At 42.3% G+C, this 21142-nt stretch overlaps 1 long non-coding RNA gene across 1 annotated transcript; it reads left to right on the top strand.

The window, feature by feature from the left end:
• Positions 1 to 16635: 16635 nt before the first annotated feature.
• On the top strand, positions 16636 to 20819 carry LOC129415075 (uncharacterized). The gene is made up of 4 exons (XR_012369657.1): positions 16636 to 18540; positions 19758 to 20107; positions 20199 to 20263; positions 20576 to 20819. It is a non-coding gene; the product is annotated as an uncharacterized lncRNA (long non-coding RNA).
• The last annotated feature ends 323 nt before the right edge of the window (positions 20820 to 21142 follow it).

Raw genomic sequence — 21142 nt, 5'->3', positions numbered from 1 at the left:
AAAGCCCTGTCGCCCATTGATCTTAAACGAGTTAAAGGAACAGTTAAAAGGCCAGTTTCAGAAGAGCGAAGGTCACGTGATGGAGTATATGGAATTAAAAGCTCAGCCAAGTATTGAGGGGCCAATCCATGTAAAGCCTTGTAAGTAAGCATCAAAATTTTAAAATCAACTCTAAAACCAACAGGGAGCCAATGTAAAGACTCCAGAACCGGGGTAATATGGTCACTCATGCTAGTTCTAGTGAGGATTCTAGCAGCTGAATTTTGCACTACCTGCAATCTGTTTAAGGTAGCTTTTGATGCCCCTGCCAGCAAGGCATTACAATAATCAATCCTGGTAAACACAAAAGTGTTTATCAATCTCTCAGCAACAGGGAAAGACAGCATCGGACGTAATCTCGCGATATTTCTAAGATGAAAGAAGGATGTTCTAACAGTGTTTTTAATATGAGGTTCAAATGTTAAACTAGAATCGAAAATCACGCCTAGATTCTTCAATTTCGGTTTAAATTCCATAACTGAACCATCAATGGGCAAAGTAACTGACCCAGCTTTACGTAATTGGTGTGGTGTTCCAATAAGCATAACCTCAGTTTTTTCACTGTTAAAACAAAGAAAATTGTGTGTCATCCAATCTTTTATCTTTGAAATACAAGTGGTAATAAAATCAACAGGCACATTGTCATTAGGCTTAGTGTGTATGTATATCTGAGTGTCATCTGCATAGAGGTGAAATTTTAAACCAAGAGATCTCAAAAGCTGACCAAGTGGGTAAATGTAGATGTTAAAAAGCAAGGGGCCCAAAATTGATCCCTGAGGGACTCCAGATTGCACAACACTAGTTTCAGACCTGAAACCACCCATAGACACAAATTGTTTGCGATCAGAGAGGTAGGACTTAAACCAATTCAGTGCAGTATCACATACCCCAAAAACAGTTTCTAGACGATTAATTAATACCAAATGATCAACAGTGTCAAAAGCGGCACTGAGATCAAGAAGGATCAAGATTGAAAGATACCCAGAATCTGAGGCAATTAACAAATCATTTGTAACTTTTACCAGCGCTGTTTCTGTACTATAGAATTTGCGGAAGCCAGATTGCAAAGGCTCAAAAAGATTGTTCACAGTTAAATGAGAAATTAACTGAGAAGCAACCACACGCTCCAAAATTTTGGCAAGAAAAGGAAGATTTTATATGGGACGGAAATTGGAAAGGTTTTCATAACCAATATTCGTCTTCTTTGGTACTGAAGTAACTGCAGCAATTTTAAATGCTGAAGGAACAACTCCAGTACACAAAGAGTCATTTATGATACTCAAAACGACTGAACACAGGGAATCAAAACATGACTGAAACAGACTAGTAGGTATGGGATCTAGTAAAGAGGTGGTTTGCTTCATTTGAGAAACCTCCTTATGAAGAGAGATTAAATCAAGTATGCAGAAGTTAAAAAAAGGAGTACCCGAGTAAGAAAAATTAACCAAAACAGACGACAGTGAAGTTGAAGCACCTAAACCCTTGCGTACAGTATCAATCTTGGTATTGAAAAAGTCTGAAAACGCATTACATAGTTGATTTGATGCAGTAACATGTGAAAAATTATTACAATTCAGCAATTTGTTTATAGAATAAGTGTTGTTTTGGATTTTTTTGGTTGTCACCAATCATCTTGGAAAAATAATCAGATCTTACAGATACAATCCTAGCCTTATATAGTTGTAAACAGTCTCTCCAAGCTTCATAATGAACAGTCAAACCAGTCAGACGCCACTTACGTTCCATTTTACGACAAGATGTCTTCATCGTATGCAAGTCATCATTATACCAAGGAGCAGGACGTACATATGAAACAGAACGTGACTTTAGAGGTGCAAAAGAGTCCAGGCCAGACAGGAGAACAGAATTTAACATAGAGACTTTAGTCTCCACAGGATCAGATGAAGAGAAACCGTTTAATGAGGAATCAATAAAAACAGAAAAGTCAGAGGGCTCAATAGATTTCCATTTCCGATATGTCACTATACGAGAAGAGGAGACACTGGCACCAGGTAAAAACAGATCAAAAATGATAGCCATATGATCAGACAATCCAAGATCAACAGTCGACAACTGAGACAAAATTTAATGGGCACATATCCTAAACTGAGCTGGCTGAAGAACAGAATCACCCTCGAAAACAGCAACATGGATTATATAGAGTAAGACATTAAAATCAACTATTGGAATTATGTATAAAAATGTACAAATAGAAAATTATATATAGTTTGTCATTTTTGCACTTAATTAAGTTTCAATAAATTAATGATAAATGCTGTGCTACAGTATTTCAACAGATGGCAGCACTTTAATGTTTCTAAATCTTCAACCAGATGACTCAGGAACATAAATGTGCCTGGCTGTCAGCTCAGCTGGCCAAGAGAGCAAGATCTATATCTTGTTTGTATCAAGTGAAAGGAGTTTGTGTATTTTATCATGTATCTTAATCTAACCCTAACAGCTCTTTCAAAGGCAAAGATGTTCCAGCATCTGGCTTAGGGTCTCAGCCAGGTATCAGGACATGACAACCCCTCTTTTTCCCCCAAGTTCTCATTTAGACAATACTTTACTCTTCTATTAAAAAATGTTCTTATTTTCACGTTTAGCCTACTTGATCTTGATGTCCTTTTTAAAGTTTGTCGAGGTGCCCTAATGGGCCCTCTGGTTGTGAAACACTAATAATTATTGTGTGTGTTTGGAGCTCCTCCTGCTGTGAAGCGAACCGAGCAGAACAGAACAAGTGGCTGTGGACCGCAATCTTCTGCTAGATGGACATGAAACTCGCTTTCTGCTCTCTGTGTGCCCAAGTGACGGAGGACTTTACAGCTGTGTGGCAAGCAACCAAGCAGGAAGCAGTACAAAGACCTTCAATCTGAAGCTAGGTATTTGTTTGAGTTTTAAAAGTATGCAAGCTTGTGAACCTTATAAGTAACATACTGTTCTTCCTTCCAGAATTGTAGGTGGTCAGTATAAAAATACATGCATCTATAGGTAGCAGGCAGGCTCAATGGGGTGCTCAACCACAAAAAGTTAAGGCAGCTGTTATTTACACTAACTGAAAATATAAACATATGAAACATTTTTTTTATTTACAGTAAGTGACAATATTATTGCATTTTCTTAGTAATATACTATTTACAGTAGGTGAAAATAGCAAAATATTCTATATTTCTATAGATGCTATTTATATATATATTGGCTGATACTATTACTAGGGATGCAATAATAACAGAGTATAAATTATTACATAATGGGGCGGTTTCCCAGACCAGGATTAGCTTAATCCAGGACTAGGCCTTAGTTTAATTAGGAAATATAACTAGTTTTAAACAACATGCCTTACTAAAAACATTACCTGTGTGCATCTTGAAGTAATACAAAGGGCCCTGATGTATTTTAAGATCTGTAAGTGAAAGTTGTTTTCAGTTTGGAGAGCTCTTAAAAGTGTTTAAGTCTAGGACTAGTCTAATCCCTGTCTGGGAAACTGCCCCTTTATAAAATTATTAAATGAATGCTGCATTATTGTAAGAATAAAAGCCCTTCCTACACCTTTACGTTGTAATACTTAATAAACACTTCCACTTTTAAACATTTTGTTAATTTACAAATAAACAAATGCATTTTTGATGTGATATGTGATAGGAAAAGGGAGAATAGTGAAGCCGCATGGACATCGCTACTGCTGACTTGCTGAAAAAAAAATGTTGTGCATTTTTTTTACTTGAGTGAACCAACCAGATATTTTTGGGTGGAGCTAGTGTAAATAGCATTTGCCAACAAGGGACATTATTTGAAGAGTTTCGTTGCAAAACGAAATAAATCAATTTTTTAACATTTTTGTCAAAACATGTTTATTAATATGTTATCATGTTATTATTTTTGTTTTATGGTGCTACTTAGCTGTATTTTTTAAGTTATGAAGGTTTAAATCAAAACAAACCAACTGCAGTTGCATTGAAATTAATTGGAATGCACAACCAAAAAACAGGATTTGTGAACAATTAAAAAAACGGTGGTTATCTCGTTTTGCAACGAAACTCTTCATTTGCACTTTGTGTAAATAGACCCTTCGAAAAGGTTAATAAAAAAAGAATCCAAAATGAGAAAACTTTATTACATGTGACATTTAGAAAGGTGACATGGTGGCTTTTAATTAAACTATACATTAAAAATCATAGCATTAAAATTTTTCATTACTATAGCCTGGGAGTAGTGTAACATGAGAACTCGATAAACTTGGCAGCCTAAGGGGCCAGTCACACCAAAAGCGCTTTAAACGCTTGCAAACGCAAGGCGCGACGCAATGCCTTTTTTTAATAAAAGAGCAGTGCGACGTGGCTTTTCATATTGCTAAGCAACCACCGAGTCAGCTGTCTTGTCAATCAAATATTGAAGCGTGAGCGCTCTTTTGCTGTTAACTGTCATATTAGCAGAAACTTTAAAAAGAGGGCGCTTGCTCTGACCTTGTTAGAGGGTGAGAGGTAAACAAACACGCAGGAGAGAGTGAGCGAGTGGAGTCCGGTTCTTCAAAGCAACTGTAAACTTCCCTCACCACAACGTAAGGCCCGCCTCTCCCCTCATTCGATTGGACGATGGAAAGCCGCGAATGACGTTGGGCGCTTTTCCGCTCTCAGCGCTCCTTCAAAAACACGTGCGCGGCAGGCGGCAAAAAACCGCAAGGCGCTCGGCGCGCATAAACAGCGCGCAAACGCGCCCTGCCCATAGAATATCATTCAAAAAAGGCCCCTGTAACTGCCATAAACGCTTTTGGTGTGACTGGCCCCTAAAGGTGTAAACATGTTTGTTGGACTAATAAAGCCCAGAGGAAAAATTCGTAAAGTGGTTTCTCTTTTAAACCTCATGAGATTCAAGGCGATCTCAGATGTTGTTTCATTTTAAGATTAACTTTGTTTCTGTTGTTTCTCCTAAAATTAAGTTTAAAAAATTACAACAAAAAACCGACAGATGCTCTTGGAAATTTGAATCAATTACAATCTTTATTGAATGTGACACACGTGAGACTTTCTCAACATCATTGAAAGATCACAATGTTAGTAACAGCAGCAGTTAGACCAGCACCAGATCTGCGCTAGTTTTGGTCTAAACAGGTATTTTTAGCAATTATGTTTTCTTACTCAAATCTGATTTATCTTTGTATTTTCATTGTAGAGCCACCCAAGATATCTGATTCTTCATCTCCTGGGGTGTATTTCAGAAACCGAGGTTAACCTACCATCAGTGAACCCCTGAACTTTTGGTTGATTAAACCAAAATTTGCTTACCCTGATCACGTAAGTTCCAAAACACCTGATAAGAGTTAGTTCAGTCAACCTACACTGTAAAAAATTTCTGTAGAAATTACAGTATTAATGGGTATTACTGGCAACTAGCTGCCAGTAACTTACTGTAGATTTTACATTCATGTTATTTACTGGCAACATTTTGTTCAAAGTTAAATGAACATGAAACATTTTCAGTCTTTATCTTCTACAGTAAGTTAAGTTCGGGTGCTGAATAAGACAATGAGAAAGAGTAATTAGTTATTTTAACTAGCCATTAAATGTGTTTTGGTTAATGCATTGTGTATGCTGTCATGATATGGAATAGGTGAAGGATGCAGGTCTGTATACCTGCCTTGCCACTAGCCCAGCAGGAGAATATGGCAGAAACCATTGGATGGGCATTCAATGTAAGTAAACCTAAAGTTGATCCTCACTTTTAGCATTAAATATTGTAAATATACTTTACTATATTACATAATACCAACCAAAGGTCATTTGACACTGGACTTTCAAATTGATGGTGACCCTCCACCAGAGATCGAGTGGTACAAGGATAATGTCAAACTACAGGTGAGGATAGATTCATGTACTTGTCACACGGTGACGATCTTTCCAGGGGCGGAACCGAAATTAGGAGAGTTTGGTTCCGCCCGGACGGGAAAAGACGAACACCGGAACTTCCGGTAGCGCCGCGAGACGGAAAATCAGCGAATTGAATGCAGGTGTGTCTAGTTAACAGGAGCGGCTGATGATTGGAGTATCACACTGAGCAGGGCAGTATAAAGGATCATGTAAAACCACAGTTTGTGTTGATTCTGTGTGCAGTTTGTTGGGCTCGTTTGGTGCGCTTGTTGTTGGGCTGTTTTTCCTCTCAGGCTGAAGCTGGCGTGGCTGTGTGGGACGTAGTAAACCTTAGTGGTTGGAAGACGATCGGAGACTACTGGGAACTGAAACGAAAACAAAAGGAGAAGCGGAGTTAGCGTGAGTGGTTGCTATATTGAGGATATTGTGACAAAGTGAAATCGGTGTGCAACCCGGTTGGGGGAAGAAACGCCTCGTTCTGTGTGGCTGGAGTGATCGCCTGTGTGTAACAAAGAGGAGAACATTAGAAGAGATCTTACAGCGATTGTGAGTATGAAACATTGAGTTTGAAGACACACTTTACATTAACCTGTTTCGTCGCAAATGACTCCAGGAAGAGGAGGACGGCCCTACCCCTAACTAGTGTGGTGGGTGAGCCGAAGAAGGATAAACTGGGGCTATCACAGCGACGTAAAAGCGGACTGGGCCGTGCTAAACATCGCCAAATGGACTCCGGCGAAGTGGAGGAAGACGGGCGTCCTGAGTGTTCACTTTGTGTGCGGTGGGTGAGTCTTTGTTGTTGTGGAAATTTCACTTTGACGTGGTGCTGTGTACTGCTGTGTGTGTATTGTCAGAAAAACCCCCGCCTCCGCTTACCTCGCCGTGGGAGAACGAAGAGGCTGCCGGTGTCAGTTGATATTACCTAGTATATGCTGTGAGCACGCTCTGGATGTACAGTATTACTATGGTGTTGATAGCAGTCGTTCTTTGTGTCCGGGTTGTTCTGAAGAGTGGTGGTGAAGAGTTGGACCGCTCGAGGCTGTGTGAGTACAACTAAGGATTAATGCTACTTGTACATTCATCTTTATAACGCATACTGTTGCAGAGTGTGGTGTAGTAGATCCCGTCTGTCCCGAGGCCTCCTCAAAGGGGCGCCCCTGTCCGGTGTTCTACCGGCTAGCAAGTGGCGAGGAGAGGGCAGCGCTCGGCTCGGTGAGACAGCGTGGCATTCTTCCCTCTGCAACTGCAGCAACCGTCGAGAGGGTTTGTCCCCGACGTTTCATCACTAACAGTCTCGAAACATCTGGTAAATTGAGAGAACCCGGTCACTGTAAGTCCACCACATTTCATCTAAAAACTGTGTCTATATGGATTGACTGCCATTTGTTTTGGAGTGTCACTGTGTGAAGTAGAACAGGAGAAAGGGAGCGAGAAACCTACCTGCACCGTACTTACTGTACGTCGTTCCAAGTGGAAAGGTGAGAGAAACCAGCAGTCCGAATAACCGATCTTTGTGTCCCAGCCCGCAGCCAGTAGAGAGAGAAAGAGAACAAGAAACCTACCTGTACCGTACTTACTGTACATCGTCCTAAGTAGAGAGGTGAGAAAAACCAGCAGTCTGAATAACCAATCTTTGTGCCCCAGCCCGCAGCCTGTGGAGAGAGAGAACGAGAAATCTATCGTACCGTACTTACTGTACGTCGTCCCAATTGGAGAGGTAAGAGAAACCAGCAGTCTGAATGACCGATCTTTGTGTCCCAGCCCGCAGCCTGTAGAGAGAAAGAGAACGAGAAACCTACCTGTACCGTACTTACTGTACGTTGTCCCAAGTGGAGAGGTGAGAGACATCAGCAGTCTGAAAAACCGATTCTTGTGTTCCAACCCACAGCCTGTGTAGAGAAAGGGAACGAGGAAAATCTTACCTGTGCTGCACTTACCTTACGTCGCCCCCGGCAGAAAAGGTGAGAAGGAGTCCGCTGCAGTAAAAATTAACCAAGCTTCTGTGTTCTAGCGGCAGTCTGCAAAGAGAGAGAGAGAAGAGAGAGACACGTGAGCCCAAGGAACACTTTCGACAAACAACTCCCAGCACCACTTTCAACAAACAACTCCCAGCACCACGTACGAAGAGACACGGTGTTGGTCAGAGAAGGGTACGTAACGCAGGAAGCACCACAAGCCCCACACTTATCTTGTTTTCATTCTGCCTCCAGGAGGAAGAGGAGGGCGCCACGGGAACTCAAGATCAGGCGGAGGAGCCTGAGTCCTACCCCCCCCCCCCCCAGGGCACTGGATCCTCTTCTGTCCCCCCCCTTTTTACTCTTCCACGGCCCACCTGGAGGGCAGAGCAAAGAGAATAGTTTTAATTCCCTTCCCCCTCCCCATCTCCCATATTCATTTTAATTAATTTAAATAAAGTTTATGTTTTTATACTTACGTGCTCTTGTGTTGTCTGGTCATTGGGTTGCTTTGGGGACCTCCTCGAGGTGGAAGTTAAAGGGGCGTGGCTTTAGCATAGCAGCAGCCAGCCCCGACGTGTGACATACTTACATAACACATAGACAATATCATTAACTATTGCATGACATCTGGACCTTCTCATGCCCTGGCTATTCTGTGTCTTTTAGTTGGGAGGTGAAAGACCTGGTATCACAGTATCTGGAAATTGAAGATGTGTGGTTACTGGTTACCAACATTGCCGGCAGCACCAGTCTGTTTTCACTGTAGAGATTCTTTGTAAGTTGTCTGAGAGGGAATTTTGTTTTGTTTACACAAAAGTAATCAAATGGTCATACAGGTTTGGAATGATATTGAGGTCCAATTACAGGTAAGTATATTTTGGGTGAACTGTTCCTTAATTCCAGTAGGTTTTTTTAGCCAAACATCATGTTGTCATTCACTTTGGTTTAAAGCCAACATACTCTTTTTTTTTTGTTCATTCAGTGTAGCCGGTCATCAAAACAGGCAGTTCACTGATCATAGCACATGTGTGTCAGGATGCAGTGCTTTCCTGTGAGGTGGAGAGAGAGGTTTCCTCTTCTGTTTTATGGAGTTAAGATGGAGGCAAGATGGAGGCCCAGTTCCACTTCATAATGGCAGTTAAGCTTGAACCTGAAATGTCATGTTGAATCAGGCAGGATCAGATCAGCGTGGCATGGACCTGAAAGTTTACAGTACTGCACAACACTAGCACTTTATTGCAGAACTGCAATCCATACAGTAACTTGTCTTGGTTAAATCTATTATTGAGCAAGTACAATAAAAAGCTTTTAAAACTCCCCACAATGTTTTATTGTGTATGCTGAGCTGTCAGGTATGATTCTGTGGTTATTGTGAATTTGATGTAATTTAACTTTAACTTATGTAAACACAAGCATGTAAAGTAACTTTACAATGTTATGTTTCTAACAGAGATGGTGATAGAGAGGCAAAGGTTAAAGGCCGAAGTATGGTCCATTTTTTACGTGTACGCGAGGGCCTGCTTACAAGTACGCGTGACACAATTTTCGTCATCAAAAGAGTGTGCGTGTACTGTATGCACACTGCCAGACTTTTGAAACCCTGCATATATTGTTTGCATAGGTCAGCATGCATCTACAGGAGAATGTAGTGTGTAGCCTAGGAAGTGCATTGTATTATGTCGCAATGCGCATACACTGAACGTCTATGTACACGTACAAGTCAAATAAACTATGCTTTACTCTGCACATCAATAGCAAAACAATGCAGCCATGCGGGATTCTGCACTTGCTCAGCCCAAAACAATGTTGGTAGAGCCAGCCAGGGGTGTGTCACGGAGTGACTTTTTTATGGCGGAACCTATAGTGGCGAAGAATAGTTCCGCCCGGACGACTATCCATGAAACACCAGTCACTTCCGGTAACTCCGGGCAACCCAAATTTGGGTTGTATTGGGAACAGGTGTGTAGACAAGCGTGGCGATTGATGATTGGGCAATGCAATGAAGAGGAGGCATATAAATAAGGCATCGGAAGAACAGGAAGGAGAAGTTTATTCCGGCGAATGTTGCGGGTGAGACGGAGTGGTTGAGGTACTCAGAGAGACGTATTCATTGTGGATATTGCGGACTGGGCGAAGTGAAACGAAGGATTTGGCCAAAGATACACAGAGTTGAGTATTAAAGTATCTTCATTGAAGTGTTGTGTTGACATATGCTACTTACTTTGATGAGATCGTGACCATTGAAGAGTCACCGGAAACACAGTGAAAGGAGGAGGAACGAAGGAATGTTGTACTGTCAGCCTCGTATACATCAGACATCTGGAAGGTAGAGGAGAGAATTTAGTATCGACGGAACTGTGAGTACGCTGAATTGTCGTCGTGTCAGTGCTAACCTTGCAAGTGTTTTATCTCCGTGTGCTTCTTGTGAGTGAGATCAGTGTGTAAGCGGCCCCACCCGTGGAAAGGATTGGTGGGCGAACCGGAACCAGCTAAGGAGAGGAGGGAGTGTGTTGCAACGTCGTGGCCGTGACGTCTTTACCTGGTCATCCGCTGCGTCAGCTACTTCGCCTACTCAGGACGAATTCCCGGTCCAACATGGTGTGCTGACCTTAATTGACTGTGAGTGTGTGGAGTGCAGTGGGTGAGTCTTTTCTTTGACATGTATAAACCGGAAAAATTGCAGTGTTGTGCTGTGTCCATGTTGTCAGCGATCACTCCCTAGGCCGGGAAAGAAACCCTGTATTAGAGAACGTGAACTGGTGTTGGTGGACGACCCCTCTTTCTATATATGCCCGCCTGTGACTCCTGATCCCTTTTTCCCACCTGGTGGTGGCGTGGCAACGGCAACAAGTAAGGAATTGTACGAATATTGTGGGGAACGTCGAAGGAGGGAAGCATTGGCTGCTGCATGGAAGAACTATCTGTGGTGTCACTGTGTATGCTTATCTGTCTGTGGAGTGATTTCAGAAGCCTGTCCCTGTCTAGATCTCTTGTCCTGTCAGTTGGAAGAGAGGAGAGGGAAGTGTTCGGCCCATTCCCATGGTACATACTTGGTGTGACACCCTACCTGAACTTACCCATTGTGGTGATACCAGCTGAGGTCGCGTCAGGCCCAACGAGCAGCAGCTTCGACCCGTACCTCCACTTGCCCTTGTTCGAAGCCAAGAGGTGGTGTTTCTCTCCCCATATATTCACTGTAGTAATATATCTGTAAAGGGATTCCGTGTGTTTGTCTGCTGCCAGTTCTGTAGGTCCGAGCCTAGGGCTCTGTGTCATCGTGGGAGTATTTCCTTACGGTCGGAAGTTACAGTTCGAGTGTCTTTCCTGAGAAGTCTGTCCTGGTGAGGAAGACTAGAAGTTGTCGTGGCAAATACGTCTTCTCCAGTCCCCCAAGCTTTGAAGGGCTAAAGCCTGGCATCCACCTACCTGAGGGTCTGTGAGTTGTACCCATTTCCAGCTAAAAGTTCTGTGTTGTAAAAGTTCACAGGGTGACTCAAGAGCGGAACCAAAAGTGGCAACTAATAGTTCAGCCGGGACGAGAATCCGTGATGCGCCGCTACTTCCTGGTTACTCTGGGCAACCGAATTTGGGCTGGTTGTGTATAGGTGTGAAAATAAACGTGGCGATTGTCGATTGGATGAATGTAGGAAGAGGTAGAGTATAAAAAGAGTATTGAAGGAACAGGAAGGCAGTTGTTATTCCGGTTGAGACGGGTGGTGAGACGGAGCAATGAGCAGGCTGAGAGAGAGAGAGACGTACCGAAGATATTGTGGATTTGGTAGCACACACGAAGAGGAATTAATGGAGTAGTGAGTGGAATATATTTATTCATTTATATATATAAGTCTTCATTGCAACCTTGTGTTTACATGCACTGCTTGCTCTTCAGTCTCCGTGGGAGAGTGTTTTCCCTGTCTGATGCTTTGTGGATACTGGACAGGAGAAGGAAGTTGTCGTGTGCCGGCGAACTTGTGAGTACCCATGGCTATGGCCCTTTGAATGTTTGTATGAACAGTGTGTGCCAGCACGACTCAATAAGGAACAGCAGTGTGGATTATGATCGCGGGGTGACGCCTATCTAGCCATCCTTCGCGTCAGCCTGTTTATCCACCATCCCGGATCTACTCTTAAGCCAGGTGGTGGTGCGGCCTTAAATCACTGTGTGTGGATTGCTGTCGGTGAGTCTTGTCATTTGCTGTGTTTACACTTGAAGAGTGTGGTGTGGTGTAAATGTTGTCAGCACTCGCCCCTTAGGCCGAAGAGGGAGTTTTGGATGAAGGAGAGTGAGCTGGTGTCGCTGGATGACTGCTATCTTTATACATACCCAGACGGCGATCTGTGACCCATTCTTCCATCTGCGGGTACTGTGAAATCTGTAAGGAGAGGAGGTTCACTGTGAGTATTGTGTGAAGCACTTAAGGCATAGAAGTCAGTTCAACTACCATGTGGAGAAGTGGATGTGCTGTATTGTGTGTGATTACATGGTGTGAGTGTTTCAGATGCCCGCCCCATTTAGATCTCTGGTCACGTTGTGGAAGAGAGGAGAGGGAAGCGATAGGCCAACTTACACCGTACACCCTTGGTGTAGCACCCCAATCTGGAATACCCATACGAGGGATCTTACCGTGGCCGTGGTAGGCCCTACGTGCAGCAGCCGGCCTTGTACTTCCACCTACACCTTTGTGCAGCCCAGTGGTGATGTATTGGCATTTAATTGCTCACTGAAGTATTCCTTTGCTTATAAAGCTCTGTGTGTGTTGCTACCGATCCTTAGCATCAAGCCAAGGGCTCTGTATCGATGAGGGACTGTGTGACGACATGTTGGGAGCCCCCGTCTTAGTGTGTCCACCAGAAATCCGTCCCAGTAGGGAGGATCCGCTGCGTGTGTGTGAACTTACGTCCTCTCTCGATGTTGAAGGTCTGGAAACTAAAGTTGTACCCCTGCGTCTCCGGGTTGGTGAGCCATCTCCGTAAGGTTGAAGTTTCTCCTCCTTTACACTTGCCTGTATATCCAAGTCACGAGCCCAGGGTATTTGCCCCTTGACCCCCACCTGTATATTCAAGCCACGAGCCCAGTGTATTTGTCCCCTTGACACTCACCTGTGCCTTCAAGCTACTAGCCCAGTGCATTGCCTTTTTCACTTACCTGTGCATCCAAGCTACAAGCCCAGTGCATTGCCCATATTCACTTACCTGTGCATCCAAGCTACAAGCCCAGTGCTTTGCCCCTTTTCACTTACCTGTGCCTCCAAGTCACGAGCCCAGTGCATTGCCCATATTCACTTACCTGTGCATCCAAGCTACGAGCCCAGTGCATTGCCCCTATTCACTTACCTGTGCATTGAAGCCACGAGCCCAGTGCATTGCCCCTTTTCCGTCCCTGTGTATTCAAGTTACGAGCCCAGTGTATTAGCCTCTTGATACCTACCTGTATATCCAAGTCACGAGTCCAGTGCATTGTCCCCTTTACACTAGGGATGCTCATCAGTTAATTTTTCCGACCGACAACCGTAGCTTCTAAACCGAACATTAACCGTTAACTTTTAACTTTTAAAAGATTTTAATATGAAATTGTCATTGAGTAAAAATACAGTTGACGGTTGTCTGTGAACTAGTAAAAACAAAACATTTAATTTGAACGTGCAAACAGCAGATCAACAACAGAACCAGGATTCATACATTATCAGATATTCATGCAACATTACCTTAATAAAAAGCACGCGATCGGTCCAGAGGATTAATATCCAAAGGGCAGATTGTCTCTGTTTCATCTACCACAGTGGCCATTTCTAAAGCAGGACGCTTTTCAGAAAGTTTTGGTTTTGCGTCGTCTTTCTCTGTTTGTGCAAAAAGAGAGATGTTTGGTCAGGGTCAGAGGCCATCAGCGAATGTCTTTCCGGATGTGCGCGAGACGGACCGCGTCATCTTGCGCGGAAACGCGCGCGTCTCCGTTCAGCTTCCAAACACGCATACAAATGATTTCTCATACAAATGATTACTTTATCGGACCGTCAGGGCAGCAATCATTTGTGTCATTTACAGGACATTCACAAATTAAAGATAGAAAAGTGGCGAAATGTCTGTCGGCTCATGACGACACGCACCATGTATTAACAAATATTTTTTTATTTTAACTGATAATGTTAATCGGTCATAAATTCTTACCTACGGTTAAACGGTCAATGTGAACATCCCTACTTTACACTTACCTGTATTGTGAAAAAAAATTCAAGCTACGAGCCCAGTGTAACTGCCCTTTTGACATCTATCTGTGTATCTAAGCTACGAGTTTAGTGTACTTATCTGGTTCTCCTGCGTCATTGTGTAAAGCTGTGTACTACCTTCTATACTCACCTGTAGAACTCCCCTGACGTCCGGAGACGGAACGTTGGACCCTTTGCACTTTTCTAAATAACTGAATACCCACCTGTGTGTTTCCTAGGCCGTTCTAGGCTGCTCCTCGGGATCCCACCGATTCTCTGGACGTCTTCGTATACGACCACAGGATACGAATCTGCTGGACCAAACAACCCCAGGTACCGCTCCCTCCCTTATCTGTCTCCATACTTACAAGTGTACATCCCTTCTGTGCAGGAACCCAGAACGAAGGAATTGGGCTGTGAAAAGCTGTGAACAAAACAAGCACACTCGATTAGGAATACGCACGGAGAGCCACGGACGGACAAGAATTGACAAAGGCGGAGCAACCTACCCCTTGTCCCCGTGAGAGTCTAGGCGACTCTAGAGATTCCGCTCTCCCTGGGCTGGAGAGTTTTAGTGTCCCTTTTTCCCCTGCCCCTATCTCTTTTTAAATAATTTAATAAAGTTTGTTTTAATCGATACTTACTCTCTCGTGTGTCTGGTCATTGGCGTGCTTTGGGACCTCCTCGAGGTGGAAACTAGGGAGGGGGGTGACTCACTACATTTGTGGTCTGCTCCGACCTGTGACATATGTACTCCCCTGTACGCCCAAAGCTAAAAGCTAGTGTCCCCCTCTGTATACTCACCTGTACGCTCAAAGTCAAGACCCAGTGTACCCCTCTGTATACTCACCTGTACGCCCGAAGTCCAGACCTAGTGTACCCCTCTGTATACTCACCTGTACATCCAAAGCTAAGATCCACTGTATCTCTCTGCATACTTACCTGTATGACTAAAGTCAAGAATCCAGTGCAACTTCCTGAAAACCTACCGGCACGCCCATCGTACCTAGCCCAGTTTACCTCCATATACTCACCTGTGTACCCTCTAGGCGCCTCCAGCATCGAGCCCAGGAACACACTCGGATACCATCTGGACGCTCAAGCTTCGAGCCAAGGGTCCCCCTTATACGTCGTGGCCGCCAGCCCAAGGTACCCATCCATCTGTTTGTTAGTGCAACCCACGATCTTCATTTCTTTGCATCCAGGAAGGGAGTGTGGAAAGCTCCACCGGCAGTGCACCAGGGAAATACCAAAAAGGACAAAGCTGTGAATATTCCATTTGTGGTCACATGTGGAAATTAAAGAAGTTAATTTAAATTAAAACCTGTGAGCCCCCGTGACAGAGTCAGAAGCGACCCGGAACCGACACTCTCCGGCCCTGAGAGCTTGATTTTAGTTTCCCTTTCCCAACTTACCTTTTTTAAATAAGTTAAATAAAGATTGTTTTAATTTACTTACTCTCCTTGTGTGTCTGCCCACACAGCAAAAGGACTCCGTGGCGGATCAGCCGCGGAGGTATCGCGGCTTTCGGAACGGACCCGCTAAACGGACCCGTGTCGGGGTCCACTTGCGCGCAGTGACGGATCCGCAATGAAGGCGGATCGCGGACCCGCCGTGGCCTCGCGCTGCATCCGCTCCGCATCCGTGGCGCAAAATGATTCATATATCCGCCGCGGACCCGCAACTGACTCATTAAAAGTCTGACTCAAGCTCCGGGACGGATCCGCAACGGATGCAGACCGGAGCTACTGACTTCGGAGCGGGTCCGTTACGGATCCGCCCCGGAGCTTATTGCTATCAGGACCGGGTCCGTTTTGGACCCGTTTATCTCACTTTCAAATTCAAAATCCCTTCTGTTCTTACTGTATGATAAAATAGGATAAACTAAACTAAAGGATAAAACCAAAATTATCACTAGGCCTGGCTACTGCAGCAATATAGAACCTTAAATCTGCATTGCCTTGTATTTTTAACCTAACAATATTGTAAATAGGCCAAACAGAAAAGTTTCACTAAAAGATATCAATTTACTGTACAAAAGTAATTACTACTCCATGGAAATATAAAATTGCCATTTATGGACAGTTATAGGTTATAGCGTATTCTGTTTTTGTTAAAAAAAAATATTTTTGTGGTCAAAATTTAGTGCTTTATAGGCCCAGGTGAATGCAAACATAAAATACTTGATCAATTAGGCTACAACTTCAATGAAATGCTGCACTATGCACAGCTAAAACATCTGAAAATGAATAACTGGAGAAAGACAAGTTGTTCAACAAAAATGTTTTTATTATTTAATCATTTCTCCCATTACACGTCTCCTCGTTGCCCGATCTGTTGCCAGGTTGAACACAGCACCTGTAATCAAACAGACAAATGTTTATGGTATAGCATGCAAAGTCAAGTGCTTATCGTAGTAATGCCGTAAAAGTACAGTTTTTTCACTAGAAATTTACTTGAGGAAATGTATCCTTAAAAATCACTTTAAAAGCACTAGTTACCCAAAGCTGTAAATGAAATTCGTTACACACCTTTGGTTAAATCACCCTGTTAACAGACGCTCAAAATAACAGATGAGAAGATTACCAACCACACAGTCGCTCTGACTGACACCTGCATTCATTTAGTCACTGATTAGGTCACATGGCATCTTGCAGTCTGAACCGAGTAAAACAATGATTAAATTGCCAAAGATTAATTTTCATTATAAAGAAGATGGCAGATACACTACACCAAAATTGCCAACATGTAAACTTAATAAGCTAGGGCTAAACCATTATCCACGAGTGAACATGCTAAAGTTTTCCTAATATCAACGTCATTCCAATCATTAGTATACAGGATGATTAAAAAACAATGTTTACTGCCACAATTATATCAATAAATCAATACTTACTCAAAAGAGGGTTCAACTCAACCGTGTCCCAGCACAGAAAGTCTCGATTGACAGGTGTGCATCGTTTAACCGTTAAGTAAAGGCGCGTCCGAAGATCCAACATGGGTCCGTTCAGGATCCGCTGTTTGACAGTAGAATTTACGGCGCGGCCGGAGGCGGAGCTGATCCTCTGTGCGGCACCAAAATGAATGTGACAGTCACGCGGGTTTGGCGACTTGAACGCGGATCCGCATAGGAGTCTCCTGCTGTGTGGGTGGTCATTGGGGTGTTTTTGGGACCTCCTCGAGGTGGAAACTAGGGAGGGGTGAGACTCACGACATTGGTGGTCTGCTCCGACCTGTGACAGGTGCATTTCCCAAAAGCATTGTTAGCTAAATTTAGTTTCCATAACTCTATTGGTAATGACAGAACTTGCGACCAAAACAGGTAATCTGACCTTTGACCTATTTATAGGCCTATCTATACTACTGTAAAGTAAAGCAGTGATTGCTTAGTGATCAGTTAAGCAATTAGTGTTTGCACATGTGAGGAGTGTGTCTGTGTGACCTGTAGTGTAGCATTTTGATTGGTTGTGTTTGAAAAAAGGAAAGCAAGTCACTTCCTCATAGATCTTTGTGTTTTAGGTAGAGAATTGTGTGTAGTGTTTTGAAAAAAGTGTTTTATGCAATTGAAAACTGAGTCAAAGGGTGGGAGTGAGTGAGTAATACAGAAAGAAGTTTCTGATCCAGTGTGTCTAAGTAAGTGTGTGTCTAACATTGTGTGGATTTCAGTACAGTAGTGAAAAATACTTAAAAAGAAAGAAGACGCCTCCAGTATTTATACAGACTTAAATTGCTTTCCTCCTGTAATACATTGCGTTACTGCATAATGATTAAATCTTATAAAAGGGAAGGGTTTAGCTGAACCGCGTTGTACCTTCGTCATAGCTCTTAGATTTCAAACAGGTGTCTTTTATACACTGCCAACAGTACAACAACAGATATTTGAGCACACCTGTCTGTCTTCCCAGAACCTCCAGTGCTTCGATGGAAAGCCCAAAGATGGGCTCTTTGTGGTTTCATCCCCTTGCACAATGGCTCTCTGGCTCTTTACAGTGCAGAAGTAAACATTTCTCTGTAACAATGGCTGCAATACCTTTTGTACGTTTCGTGTAAATGCTTAAATAAGATTTTAAAGCCTATTCAGAGTATAGTAGGTTGTTGAATGGCCCACTGCTGCAGGTAGCTCCAAAAGGAAAGTTTGTGTCTGTCTGTTGTGTAGGAGAGTCTCCACGATGTGCACCGAGCTTTGGTTTGTCTTTTTTCAGATTTCTTCCAGCTTTTGGGGTTAGGAAGAACCAATAAATATAATAACCAAATAGTTGTCTTTGAACATGAAGGTGAACCACAGTGTCCACGTTTGTGTACATGTTCCAATTACACAGAATTAAGCATTATGGTGCAAACAACAAAACTTGATGTCTTAGGAGGTTAAAGAGAAAGAGTTTATAGTTGCCTTTATGTTGGCCAATATCACAGAGAATACAGCAGATGGCACCAGCACTCTTATGGCTCATGTGGAGAACGTTCCTCCAAGTGTTGGTGAGTGACAAGAACTACTTTACATAGAGTAAAAAAAATCTTGAACTCAACAATGTGTTATAGCATAAAAGCAATGTTGGTAATACTTTATTTCGATAGTCCTCTTTATAGATATTAATAGATAACTACAACTTTGCAACTTCTTTTCAACTACCAGTCAGTAGTAAACGGTCTACTTAATATACAGCGATTATTAACTTGAAGTAACCCATGAGATTTTAATAAAATATTTGAATAATTGAATACCACTTTGCATGTTTTACTTTAACAAAATTTTTTCATTTGTTTTAAAGTAGTATTTTGCATAGTTAATGTTATTATTACCTGTTATTGGACCTTTATCTAGTTTTCAGTTTTCTGAGTCTAATATAATCATGACAAACTTTTTATCATTGAAAAATGTCTCGGTTACTATCGTAATCTCGGTTCCCTGAGAAACAGGAACGAGACATTGCGTCAGAGGCTGAGGCCATGGGAGGTCCTCCCCTCTTTTGATTCAGACTTTGATTGTTATGTTGATCATTCATAATAACATACATTATAGTATGAGAAAGAGAAAAGTAAAAAAGAGTTTCAATAAGCTCAGTATTTGTTTTGGGGTCAAATATCAAGTACATAAAGTAAATAAGTGACATTAAGAAATCCACATTAAACTCTCCCCTAGTGGAATTTGGTGGTGCAGAAACTAAAAGTTTCACAGAAACCTGGTTGTTTGTTATATCAAGCTTAAACACAGTACAAAACTTAGCTTTTGTATATGAATATGTATGTGTCTGAATATGTTCATAACAATAATTTTACAATAATGTTTTTTATAAATATTTTATAATGTGTTCTTTTCATCATCATTTATCTGTCAAGTTTCTTCACATTCGACTAGTTCCTTTTCTTGTTCACCTTAAGTGAACTGTGTGTGTTTCTTTTAAAATGAACTAGGCTATATGTGAACCACAGTGTTGTTTGTTCCTACGTTTACAAGGAAAGTGGTCAGTAAAACCACTTCCTTGTAAACGTGGGCTTAAACAACGAGTAAAGTAAAACATTAATTTAGTCCACTCTGTTAAAACAGTGCCATAACAAAGATGTTAAAAAGAGCAGTATCAAACTATTGCATGAGCATGAGCATGTCGCAGGAAAGCAAGTCTGTTTTGCCTTGGATGTTGGTTTTGCATTGGATGTTGGTGTGTCTTTGTTTTTGAAACTTGTCTGCGTTGCAGGCCCTTTGTTGCGAGTACTCGTGTCTGTCTTTGCCCCAATTTACTAGACGACCATCTATCAATCACCAGAGACACAAAATGGTTACTTTCTTACACAAGGGCAGTTCAGACAGGAATCTCAACTGGAGTTTGAGTCTTTGTTCAGAAGCACTAACTTTATACTTTAAAGGTCACATTGTAACACCCACTGCATGTGTGTCTCTTTTGTCTTGGTATTTGAAATGACAGGAGAGATCTTGAAGTTGACCCATGTAGCCTGAGGTCTGGATGCAGAAGGGGCTTTATTGGTGGACATTGTTATTAACAGCTTTGTTCCTCCAACGCTGGTCTCTTCTAATCTCAACCTACAGGTTTCTTCTTTTAGACTTTATCATTTATCTTGATTTCAACCACTTTGAGCAACCAGTGAAGAATGTTGCTTTCGTTTTCTGTTTGCGTTAGGGGATTGATGAGTCATATGTACAGACGGGCTCAGGGCAGCTATATTCCTGGTCTTCCCAGACAAGGTCAGTATGACTGCAAGCTTACTCATACAAGGTCAGGGTTTATTTGAGGATATGTGACCTGCTCTGTAAAAACCCAGCAAAGATTTTTTTTGTGTGTGTGTGATTTAATGTTTTCTACATAAAATTATCCTATATTTTGTAAAGAACAAATAAAACCTTGATATATTTAATAATAACTAAGGTCATATCAAAGATTGAAATCAATGTGAAATCAAATGTTTTCACCAAGTTGAACGTTAGCAGATTAACAGTTACAATATATGTAAACCCAATTTGTTTGCAATTTTACATTAGATTTTGTTTGTCTTACAGATATTAACAAATGCACCCAAGGTTCCAACTTGTATCATTCCAACCAGCAGTGTGTGAACACTGTGGGGACGTATTGCAGTCAAGCCAAGTGAGGAATGGCTTTAAACCCAGTGTGTTGGGCACCAGCTGTGAAGCTTACTTTGCCATATTATTAAAAAAGACGTTTGGATTTTAGAAAAACTTTAGCCCTGGGAACAATCCTACTGATATTGGACCAGTCATTTATTAAATTTGGAACATTTTAGAAAACAATATGAATATTTTCTTAGATGTGGATGAGTGTCGAGAGTCTGTGATCTCCCCATGCAAGCAGCAGTGCTTCAATAATCTGGGCTCTTATCGCTGCGCCTGCCACCCGGGATACCAGCTAGTAGGCCATTGCTGCCTCGGCCAGTAACACTGTGTAATACTTATGTCATGTCATGTGAGTGTGGTCCTGATGAGTCCTTTCAAATATTATATATATAAATTAGTGTTTGAGGAGTGTGTGTCCAGCACATCAACAGTGCACAAACACAGATGGAGGCCATCAGTGTTTTGACAGCTGCCCAGCTGGTATGACCACAG

Source organism: Misgurnus anguillicaudatus, chromosome 5 (assembly GCF_027580225.2).
Source record: "Misgurnus anguillicaudatus chromosome 5, ASM2758022v2, whole genome shotgun sequence".
Classification (NCBI taxonomy): Eukaryota; Metazoa; Chordata; class Actinopteri; order Cypriniformes; family Cobitidae; genus Misgurnus; species Misgurnus anguillicaudatus.
The sequence above is the reverse complement of the archived record's forward strand: the minus strand, read 5'-3'. Positions and strand labels throughout refer to the sequence as shown.